This window comes from Otolemur garnettii, unplaced genomic scaffold (assembly GCF_000181295.1).
Source record: "Otolemur garnettii isolate 467f Iridium unplaced genomic scaffold, OtoGar3 scaffold00020, whole genome shotgun sequence".
Classification (NCBI taxonomy): Eukaryota; Metazoa; Chordata; class Mammalia; order Primates; family Galagidae; genus Otolemur; species Otolemur garnettii.
The window spans coordinates 19,842,996-19,854,346 of NW_003852415.1; the positions used below are offsets into that span (position 1 = coordinate 19,842,996).

The 11,351-nt window shown below is 51.4% G+C and overlaps 1 protein-coding gene across 1 annotated transcript in view; it reads right to left on the bottom strand.

Annotated features, from left to right (window-relative positions):
* ASB2 (ankyrin repeat and SOCS box containing 2) overlaps positions 1–3,086 on the bottom strand; it is a 39,466-nt gene extending 36,380 nt beyond the window's left edge. The window contains exon 1 of the mRNA XM_003787007.3: positions 2,790–3,086. The gene's annotated coding sequence lies outside the window, so the exon portion shown is untranslated. The remainder of the gene's footprint in view (positions 1–2,789) is intronic.
* Between the last annotated feature and the right edge of the window lie 8,265 nt (positions 3,087–11,351).

The following is an 11,351-nucleotide window of genomic DNA, read 5'->3' on the forward strand; positions in this document are numbered from 1 at the left end:
TGTGGAAAGTATTGCGTCACAAGGACGAGCATAAATTCCACACAGGACCAAAGGCCACTCTCTGAGATGGTGCCCGTGAATACCCACTACAGGAAAACAGCAGCAAATGCCAAGTCTCTGTTTTATTTCTGTGGGTCCCTGAGCTATTGAATTTCCAGGTCTGTGGATCACCCTCTTCTCTACCTCCTGGACCTGCAGGGAGCTGGCCCCTGCCCAACCCCTCCCTGCCCTCTCTCTGTCCTCCCACTGTGACCAGACCGATCTGTGTGGCTCAGCCACAGACAGCTATGGACACAGGATTCCAGGCCTCTGACTGTTTCCTACTCAGGGCTCTACAAATGCCAGGCTCTGCCATCGGTGCCAGCAACCTGGGTGGGAGTAATAGCAGTAGGGAGGATTGGCAGTTCCACTTCTGAGCCTCCCAGCACCCTAGTCCAAGTGCAGCCCTGCCTAACCCTGTTCTGTCTGTCCCCTGGGTGCTGGGGGAGACCACAGGCCCTCACCTTGGTCCCTGGGTGGCAGATCCCTGGGGTCTGGAAGCTCTAACTTCAGGCAGAAGAGCAGGAAGGCTCTGGTGTGGTAGGGGGTGCTCTTCCAGAGCCCTCTCCTCACCCTGGCCCCACTGCACGGGGCTGCCTAGAATCCTTTAAGAGAAATCCCACCCAAGCCACCTAGGACCTTTATCCTTTCTTTTTCCCTCTCTGCCTCTGGGTTTGTTTTTTTCCTCTCCTGCCTTTATTTAAATCTTCCTCTTCTCTCATTCTGTTTTCCCTCTCTCTTCCCTCTCTCCTTTTTCACTCTTTTCTCTTTAAAAAAAAAAAAATAGGTTGGTTAGGAATCAACTTTTTCTTCGACACCATCTCCCTAAAGCATTCCTCCCTACCACAAAGCTCTTAATGACTTCATTTATATTCCCGGGCATCAATTATTCCAGAAAATTGTGCTTAAGAAAGAGAACTACAGATAAAAACCACTCCCAAGGCAGCACCTCCTCCAGGCAGCCTGGTGCTTTGAAGCTCAGAAACGGGAGGCTCTTGTGCGGGCCAGAGATATTTTTGTGCCTCCTCCTTGGGGAACATTCTTTTGGATCTAGCCTGTCCACAAAATACGGGCACCTTATGATTCCTTGATTATGCCAGGGACAATTCCCCAGGTGCATGACAGTCCTGTTTACCATACCCCAGCCCTGAGAGGCTGCAGAAGGCCATGGCTCTGAATGTGCACCCTTGGAGGCCACGAGGCAGCACCTCTTAGCGGTCCAGCCTTAGGCAAAACCCTTAGCCTCTCACAACCTCAGTTTCCACATCTGAAAAATGGGACTAACAATCACCTCTGACTCGTGGCAGCCTTGGCAATAGTTAGTGAGAGAAATCCCCCCACGGGTGTGGGCTGGTGCTCGCTCACAGCAAGTGCTCGGTGAATGCTTGCTGGTATTGATGGTGTTACTACTCATTGTAAGGTCGCCGTGAGTGGATTACACAGAGCCCCCACACAAGGGAGCAGAAAGACGGTACTCCCCTGACCCTGCTGCCATGAGGCACACACGGCCTGTCCTGTTTGTACAAGAACCGATGATGCAAACCAGCACAGCACCCAGTGGAGCCGCTGCCAGCTTCTCCAGGACACTTTGTGAAATGCAGGACTGCCACCAGAACAAGGATCTGTTCAACTGTTTGGAAGTGACTCAAGCATCTGCCACTGGCTGCCTCACAGTGTTTCTGCCTAGGCCTTTGGTGGCAGAGGGCAGGGCTGCGGCAGAGATGCTGGCCCCAGCTGGCTGTGCCTGAGCCCCTCTGAGTTCTCTTCAGCCACCAGCACACAGCAAACTTTTCCTCCAGTGAGAAGAGTGCCCCTGTCCCTAGGAATCCCCGGCCTCTCTGCCCCTTCACTCCAGTCCATTCCCTGGCTGTCCAAGAAGATGCCTGAAGTCAAATCCCACCTGGACCTCCTCTGCTCAAACACTTTCAGAAAACGTTCCATCTTCACACCTGGCCAGGAAGGAGCTGCATCTCCCCCCAGCCTCCCTTCACGTCTCACCTGCAGGACCCTTGGCCATAGCCAAGCTGGACTTCCCACCATCACCCCAGGCACCTGCCGTGTCTGCCTTCCCCCGAACTGCCCCTCCATCTGGAGGTCCCTGGCTCCACCCTGATGACACCCCACCCATCGTTTTGAAGGCTGTCACCTCCTTTAATGCATCATGCACACACATTTGCGCATACATCCAGTTGCTGCACAGCTTTGTTAAATCTCACATAAACAGCATTTCTCTCTTTCCTCTCCTAAACACCAAGCATCTATAGGTAGAGCCCAAGGTCCCTTGACTCCTTTGCTTCTCCAGAACCCTGTAGGGGTTCATGTAGGCACTCAGCAAATGCTGTGTGAAATCAACTCCCCGGGCGTGAAAATATCTATCTGTTCACTGGGCCTGAAACCGTTTCTGAAAGTCATTTGTCTGCTGCAGATACTGCCCAAGGCCGGCAGACCCAACAATAGCATCATTGATAACGCCTTTCACATTTCCATTTTTAGAAGTGCACAGCAGAGTGATATTCTGAGCAAGAGTTCTCCAGAAGAGTGGGAATGTACATGCAAATCGCTGCTTCTCTGTCCCCCACATTCAACATGAAGGCCCCCCGCATGCCGGATAACTCGAGAATGGGAGAGAGAAGGGAAGCCACAATGCAGTGTGACCAGAGAGGTTTTGAGTAAGTGCTGCCGCCATAAGTCCCAGCCAGCCAAACAACCTTTTGCTAGATCTGTATGAGAAAGTGGAAAGCATGCATTACCTGGTAGGCTCTGAAACAAGGGGACCATTCAAGGGTAGCAAAACAGTGTTTCTTGAGCATGTCTTAATTCAGAACATGCTCCCTGAGTTTTCCTTCTGCCCTGGCCCCAAGCTGCTGGCTGCTCTGCCAGGCAGTTCCGACACGCTCTCCTTTGAAGCAGGGAGTTTATTTCAGGCCCACCGCATGACCGGTGACGATAAGCCAAACTATAAGATGTTATGAATCTCAGATTTCCTGTTTAAGGATTGCACCGAGGAAGCTGCCATCCTGTCTTCCATTCCCCCGGGTGCTTTGAATACAGACTCCCACTCCAGAGAGCATCTCCGAGCTTTGGCCCTCACGTGATGTCATCATTTGTGATCCTTGACATGGAGGCCATATATGGGTATGTTTCTGCAACTACCCGGGAGGGAGCAAGAGAGGAGAGAGAGATTGAGAAAGTAGAAGACAGAGAGACAGGGGAAGAAAATGAAGAAACGCAGAATGAAAGAGTGAGAGCAAGAGAGGAAGAGGGGTGGGAAGTGAAAAGAAAAGCAGAAAGGGAGGATGGGGAGGCAAGAGGAAGGTAGATGGCCTGGGCGAAAGACAAGGGGAGGGAGGCGATGAAGGATTTGGGGTAAAAGGCCTTTGGAGAAATCGAGGTTCCATGCTGAGCATTCAGCAGGTGGCAGAACCTAACATTTGGAGGCACCAGGTGTCCGGCCACTGGGTGCTGGGGGGTGGGGAAGGAGCGCAGGCCAACCAGCCAGCAAACACAAAAGCACATGGGCAAGCCCTGGGCAGACACACACAGCAGAAGGGAAGGAATCCTTCCTCCCAGTCTAGGGAAGAATGTCTCCGGCTTCTGGAACAAGTCAAATGGAAAACCCAGCACACACACAGCCACGTGCATTGAGCATCCAGGATGTGAGCGGGACGCTGGCAGGCACTTACATTCCCACATATGTGTTCAGATCTCAGGCCCCAGAATCTGGGGCCCAGAAATGTTACTTGGTCATTAAGTGGAAAATAATTTCCATTCCAATGTCCTGTTGCCCTTGAAGGAGATTGGATTTACAGCAGCCATGGCATGATTTCTTATCAGCTCAAACACAGAACACTCCAGGATGCCTTTATACTCACCTCACTTATTGCACAAGGAAATAAATTTCAGTGAACACAGGGTGCCCTGGGTTGGGTCGAGGATCTGGAGGTCTGACTGGTGCTGGGAACGGCAGAGACAGCAGTGGTCCCAGCTGTTTCCCAGTTACTCTGGCACCCAGCTGGGATGGTCTCTCCTGGCCACTGTGGCTGGTGGCCCCTCAAATTAACTTAGGCTCAGCCCTTCCAGACCCATGTGCCAGGGTAGGAGTGCAGGAGAAGGGCAGATAAGGAGCTGTCTGATTCTCTACTGTTTGGAGACTTTCCTCAGCAGAGACATCCTAGTGGGTTCTGGGAGATATTTCTCTGGGGTCTTTTTGCTTTCCTGAAGTCCTGTCGCTAGTCCTGTCCCCAGTCTGACCTGGGAAGGATAGACTGGGGAAACCCAAGTCCCCTTTTTAGATCACCCTCTACCTTGTCCTCTCAGTCCATACAAACCTCTTATAGTCAAAAAAGCTGGAGAAACTCAGTCTCCAAATCCTGTTATCTTACATCTGAACTTGACTTTTAAAAATCAAAGCCTAGGGCGGCACCTGTGGCTCAAAAGGGTAGGGCACCAGCCCCATATGCCAGAGGTGGCGGATTCAAACGTAGCCCCCGTCAAAAACTGCAAAAAAAAAAAAAAAAAAATAGAAAGAAAAAAGAGAAATCAAAGCCTAGGTTGTGGATGAAGAGTCACAGGGAGCAGACGCGTAGCCTTCACGACGGCATTTTCTTAGTTATTGTGTTAAGACATTTATATTCTATACTACAGCACTCATTCAAGCAACTGCCGTCATCACTCCCATTTCACAGATGAGGAAACAGAGGCTCAGAGAGGTTGGGTAATATGTCCGCAATCCCACAATTTATCAGTGATGACTTACTTATCTGAACCAGTTATGCCTGACACGAAGACTGCTGCCTTCAGCTACACCTCAACTCTAGCCTCCATGTGACAGGGAATCCACCTGCTGGGGCACAACAAGGAGCCCCAGAAGGTGGGAGAAAAATTCCCAGAGTAAAAGGCTGCTGTATAGTGTTTCCTTTGAGAAAAGAACCTGCTAATCGATGTTGGGGGTTAGGGAACAACCCAGGAAACAAAAAACGAAAGAGCTAGGCATGCTGGTTCACATCTGTAATCCCAGCACTTTGGATGGCTGCATCAGGAGGATCCCTTGAGGCCAGAAGCTCAAGACCCGTTTGGGTAACATTGTGAGAACAGTCTCTACAAAAAACATTAAAATCAAGTGGCGCCTGTGGCTAAGGGAGTAGGGCGCCGGCCTCATATACCAGAGGTGGCAGGTTCAAGCCTGGCCCCTGACAAAAACTGCAAAACAAAACAAAACATTAAAATTAGCCAGACATTGTGATGTGCACCTGTAGTCTCGGCTACTCAAGAAGTTGAGGCAGGAGGATCACTTGAGCCCAGGAGTTTGCTGCTGCCGTGAGCTACGATGAAGGGTGAAGAGTGCCCTGCATGCACACTGTCCTGTAGACCAGCAGACAGTGTCCCCTCTGGATGGCAACTTCTGCTTCCCTGCAAGGAATTCAGTATCACTATGTCCTCTTGGAACCTTTCCTGCTTATGATTCAACAGTTACGGTGCCTTTTGCTGGGATTCAAGCCAAGGCTGTCAATTCAAGCAAAAAGGATTTGTGCGGGTGTGCACCATGTAGAGATCAAAACTTTGCCTAGCCCTGTTACATTCTGTCCCTCATCTGAGACTTAGAGCAGCCGTCAGGTGGACAGGCTGGGTGGACTATGTCCAATGCCCAGATGAGAACCCAAGTGGGTTGCTGGGGCCCAGCCACAGCCTGACCGCGATTTCAATAATTCCCTCTGTGATGTCAACAGGCAAACCCTGTCTTTGTCTCAGCCTTTGTGGACCTTCCCTGGCAGCAGCAAGCTTCCTAAAACTGGGATCAGTTAAGGCCCAGGGGAAAGACAGATGGTCATCGATTTATGTTGGTGGCTTATTTCCAACATGCACGCCATCCGTTCCTCCCTCCACATGTGCACACGCCAAACTCCACCCAAGAGGTGAGTCTATTCCTCCTCTCCCTATTGTGATTTGCTTGACAATAGAATGCAGTGGAAGTGACAACATGTGATTTCCAAAGTTAGGTCATGAGACACATTGCAGCTATCATGCTGTGAGGAAGCCCAAGCAAGTCACACTAAGAGATCTTGGCAGGTGAGACACCGAGTGAGAAGAGAGTGACCAAGGAGCACCATGGCACCAGATGGGGCGTGAACTGCTCCTTTTGGAAGTGGATCCTCCACCGGCAGCTGCTCCAGCTAATGCCAGTGGAGCAGAGACAACCCCTCCCCCCACCAGGACCCTTCCCAACTTCCTCACCCATAAAATCATGAGATAGAAAAAAATGGTTGTTTCATGCCACGGAGGATTGGGATAGCTTGAGATGGGGTAATAGCCAGATCATTCACCAAACATTCTCCGTGCTCTCAGCTGCAAGTCTGAGCTCTCTTCTGAAAGTTCTCCTCCCCGACTTTCCACCAGTCTTTGTTTCCATGTAAAAATGGCTCAGTCTAAATTTCTTTTTTTCCCCTCTTTTTGAAAGACTATAGTCCCAGATTATTGCCCAGTTCTTAGGTTTATCAGACCATAAGCTCCTTTAGTCTGAGACTATGTCTTACAGGGGTGTTGTGACAGCTGGACGGGCCCTTGGCTATCATGGTGTTCAAAGCCCTCAATTCCTAGTTGAGGCCCAGAGAGGTGCTGTGACTTCTCTGACATCACACCAGGAAATTGGAGAAAGACCAACTCACGCATTGAAGACCATGCCAGTAAGAACCATGACCCATGGGATCAGATGTTAGTTCTTAAAGCAGAGCACTGGCTGACAAACGCAAGGACAACTTCTGGGCCCTGACCTGATGTAGTGGGCAGTCAGGATGGTCCAGCAGAAAGAGAAACACGCTCAGCTTGAGTAAAACCCAACAGTTTTCCAAAGTCATGCCAGCTTGTATTCCCATCAGTCACGTTGCTCCACAACCTCACGACATGGTATTCTCCACTTTTTTCAAATTATCCCTTCTGAGGGGCAATAGTCGTACCTCGTAGTTTTAACTTGCATGTCCCTGATGACAAATTGCAGCAAACATTTGAGAAGCCCTGGCCTCAGGATCCTTGAAGTTTTTCCAAGTTCCCCTACTTTGCGTGAGGCCCAGAAGTGGCTCTGGGAATAGCTCTGCAGGGAGGGTTTTATGGGGACAGATGGGGACGGAAGGGGAATAAATGCAGACTAAAGCAAAAGGCAGGCAAATGGGAGGAAGGATGTGGCGACCAAGGGGAAGCCCTGGGGAAACCAAACAAAAGCTGTCTCCACACCCTTCAGCCCTCCTTCTGCCATATTTGTCTCCATAGCACTCATCACCCCCCTTGTCTATTATTTATCTATTTGTCATTCATTAATTGCCTGTTTCTTTCATCTAGCATACTTGGTCTTTCTGTTCATTGCTGATTGTCAGTGCCTACAGAAGTGCCTGGCACACAGGGGTGCTCATCAAATAAGTGTTGAACACATGCGACACCATGCCACACCACCCCTGGGACGGAGGTGGGAAGGGGCTTCGCTTCTATCTTCCAGCCCTGGTCTGCCCCTTGGCTACATACAAACACATCCACCCGTGCACACACACCAGGCCTCTTCCTTCCAGATTTTCATCTGAAATCTAGAGTATAGAGGTGTGTGTATGTGCATGTGTTCAGGAGGTAACAGAGAAAGCCTCACACCCGGTAGGGTCCAAGGACAGAACCAAGACCAGCACATTTTCCTATGACTGCAACATTTCCTCCAGGAAGGAGAGGAGGAGGAGAAAGCAGAGAGGAAGAGCCAGCCAAGGTTGGGGAGGGCAGGGAGCTGGGCTGGGAGTTAGAACCTAGTCCTTGGACAGATTCTGGACCCAGCAACGGAACATAAGCCACTAAAATAAGTACTCTGTGGCCCCGGCATCCTGGCCTCCAGCCCTGGCTGCCGTCAGTTTGTTTTGGTTTCAAATAACTGGGATGAAGAGGGACAGACAAGAGTCTGATCCTTCCCCAGGCAAGGCTCTGGAGGTGAAGCAGGCAGAGGGTAGATGGCAAGTAGGGGAGGGTAGACAAGACCCCAAGTCCTGAGAGGGAGGGAGGAGCCTCTGAGGAGGGGGAGGAGAGGCAAGGAGTGGGGGGACAGACAGACACATCTCTCTTCCTTTCTTCAAAATGTGCCTTTCCTCTGGGGCAATCCAGAACCAGCCCCCACTTACCTCCCAGCTCTCAGGGCCAGGGTGACCTCCAGGGAGAGAAGACAATACTCCCCATCTACTCCACCCACCAAGAGCAACATGAGGGCATGACTTGCACCCTACCTGGGAGAGAGGGGCATGTGGGCTTCCCAGCTGGGGGAGGGGGAGGGACGCCCAGTAGGGTGAGGCTTCATCACCCAGCAGTGGCCGGAAGGGCTTGCAAATGGCCACCTGCAGTCTGCAAAGGGTGGATTTGGAGGCTTCCCCACCTGTTCCTCCTACGTTCCCAGACCTCTCCTATTCCTTCTCCTATTCCTCCTCGTTCTCTCAGACACTCCACATGAATGTAGCCAGGGCAATGGGGTCTTACACAGTTTTCATCAACATCAGCAGGTCTGAGGAGCAAGCTCGCTTGTGAGCACTGAGCTGTCTGCAGCGGGCTGGGGCCTTCCTGAGCCATGGCTGACCCTTCAGACAAGAGTGGCTGGGTCAGACCAGCAGGACAGAAAGAAACTCGCCTCCCAGCTCATTGCTCCAAATTTCGATCCTTTGCACAAATCTCTAGCCCTCCTCAGCCTGTCTGGTTTAGCCATCATCCTGGCCCAGTCCAGCCCACCAGTAAGGACCCCTCTGCTACAGAAGCCCTGGCCTGTACACCTCAGGACTGTCAGCCATGTGCTTTTACTTTCTCCCCTGAATGTCTGGCCCTTGGTGGGTATGCCAGCCCAGGGTGGTCCTGGGCTTGGTGGGGATGAGGTTGTTTGGGGGTGGGGTGTGATTGGCCAGCTGGCCCTATGCAGAAGGCATCTTCCTTGCTGACAATGCCACCCTCCCACAAGCCCAGTTAGGTCCACCCTGTCCAGTTCCCAGCATGAGCTCTAGAGTCAGACCACTACAGCCCATTCCTCGCTTACAGAGACCTTAGCTACAGCCCTGCAACTCATAGAATTCAACCTCTTCTGAGAACAGGAGAGGGCTGACTCTTCTCTCCCATGGATGTTAGGGGATGATAGAGGTCTCAGGGCCCAGTAGGAGATACTTCTTGATGGTGCTGCTTCTTCTTCCCCACCTGCCACCTGCAGGCATTAGGTAGTGGAGGCCATCTCCCCATGGTTGGAGCATCATGGTTGGAAAGAAGGAAGGTGCCTCAAGAACACAGTTGTCCAGGGCCCTGCCCCTTTGGAGGGGGCTCAGGCAGTCCATGGGCCTTGAGTTGAACTGTACTTGAGGCTGCTAGCTCTCTTGGCCAGTCAGTTTACTTGGTCCCTTCCAGGCCTTGATCCCACCTTACCTGAATCACCCTTGGGAGCTTGGGAACAATACTAACCCCTGAATTGCCCCAAGCCCAAACAAGTTAGCTGCTGAAGGTGGCACCTGTAGCTCAAGTGGCTAAGGCGCCAGTCACATACACCAGAGCTGGTGGGTTTGAATCCAGCCTGGGCCTGCCAAACAATGACAACTACAACCAAAAAATAGCCAGGCTTGTGGCGGGTGCCTGTAGTCCCAGCCACCTGGGAGGCTGAGGCAAGAGAATCACTTAAGCTCAGTAGCTGGAGGTTGCTGTGAGGTGCGAAGCCACAGCACTCTACTCAGGGCGATAGCTTGAGGCTCTGTCTCAAAAACAAAACCCAAGTTAGATGCTGGGAACAGGATTTCTGTGAACATAAATCTGTTCGAGCAGAGCTGGGCGCTCTCTGTTGCTCTTCAGCGGGAGGAAAAGTCCTCTCTCAAAGAAGTGCTATGGCTGTGCAGCCCCTAAACGTCCCGCTGGGGGCAACAGCTCCTGGCCACCTGGGTAAACTTGAGGCCAAGATGCCCATCTCTGTGACTGGGGAGGGGAAGGAAGGTGCCTCAAGAACACAGTTGTCCAGGGCCTACCCCTCTGGAATCCCAGCTTGAGCTCCCAGGGAGCAAAATCCAGGCCTGCTCCAGCCATGCAGCTGAGGGAGGGGCAGCCTTCAGCTTCACCCTCGGCCTCACTCCCCAGAGAATCCAGAGTGGCATGTGACGCGACCTCACAGTGGTGCCAGCCAGACCTGTGACAATGCAAAAGAAGTCAAACTCTGTAAAATGACTTAAAGAGGTTTACTCTGAGCCAAGCTTGAGGACTATGGCCTGGAGCCACGCCCAAGGAGCCTTGAGCAAGTGGAATTGCTATGGCTGGGTTACAGTTTGCTTTCATACTTTTCGGGGAGATGGGAATTACACATATTCATAAGTCCAATGCATGGAAGGTGTACATTGATCTGGCCTGAAAAGATGGGACATTTCAAAGGGGGAAGGGAGAGCTGTATTGGTTATATTAGATGTTAGATGTGTTTGAAGACTGAATTGTAGTTGGTTAAAGAAATGAAATTTTATATAAAAAACCTTGGAATGTTTTATAAGGAAGTCTGTTAATCAGAGATAAACCAGCCTTATACCCAGACTCAAGTGATTTGTCATGCAAATTGGGGCCTGCTTAAGTGGTTTAAGCTTTGTCTTACACAGCCTTAGGCGTGTTAAGAGTTACAAAGCAAATCTCCCAGGAGGGAGGGTGATGAGGCTCCTCCAGCCTTCCTTTTCATCCTTAACAGCTCTGTTTTAGGGTATCCCCTTGACCAAGAAGGGGTCCATTCAGTCAGCAGGGAGGAGCTTAAGATTTTATTTTAGTTCACACCTGACACTCCAAGGAAGGCCCTGCACCCCTTCTGTGATGACGGCCAGTGTTGTGGGTGTGAGGTGATGCTGGGAAGGCAGAGGAGAGTCAGGGGATCCCAATATCTGGGGGTGGGCTGTCTTCCCCCTTTTTACCTGCAGGTGGGATGGGATGGGACGGGGGCTCCTGCTACCAGCCCCCTTCTGGGGTCTGGGCATCTGGGAGGCCGTCCTGTGAGGTAGGCTTTACCATGCTGATGTCATATAAGGAACTGATACCCTCAGAGAATTTGCTAGAACGCAGTGATAGGGGAACCACACAGCCAACCGTGAGATGAGAAAAGCAAGGTCAAGACCAGAAGGTCCCTGGAGTTCATGTTCCAATGTCCTTTTCTGTCGGGAGCCAAATGACGCCAGATGGCCGCCCATCCCCACTGTCTGGAGTATGCTAACCTTTATCAGATAAGGAGCTGCTTTTCCCTTATCAGACAAGGAGCTGTTCTTCCCAGAGAAGCCATAAAATGTTTCAGACACATCGTTTACATTCCCAGCAGG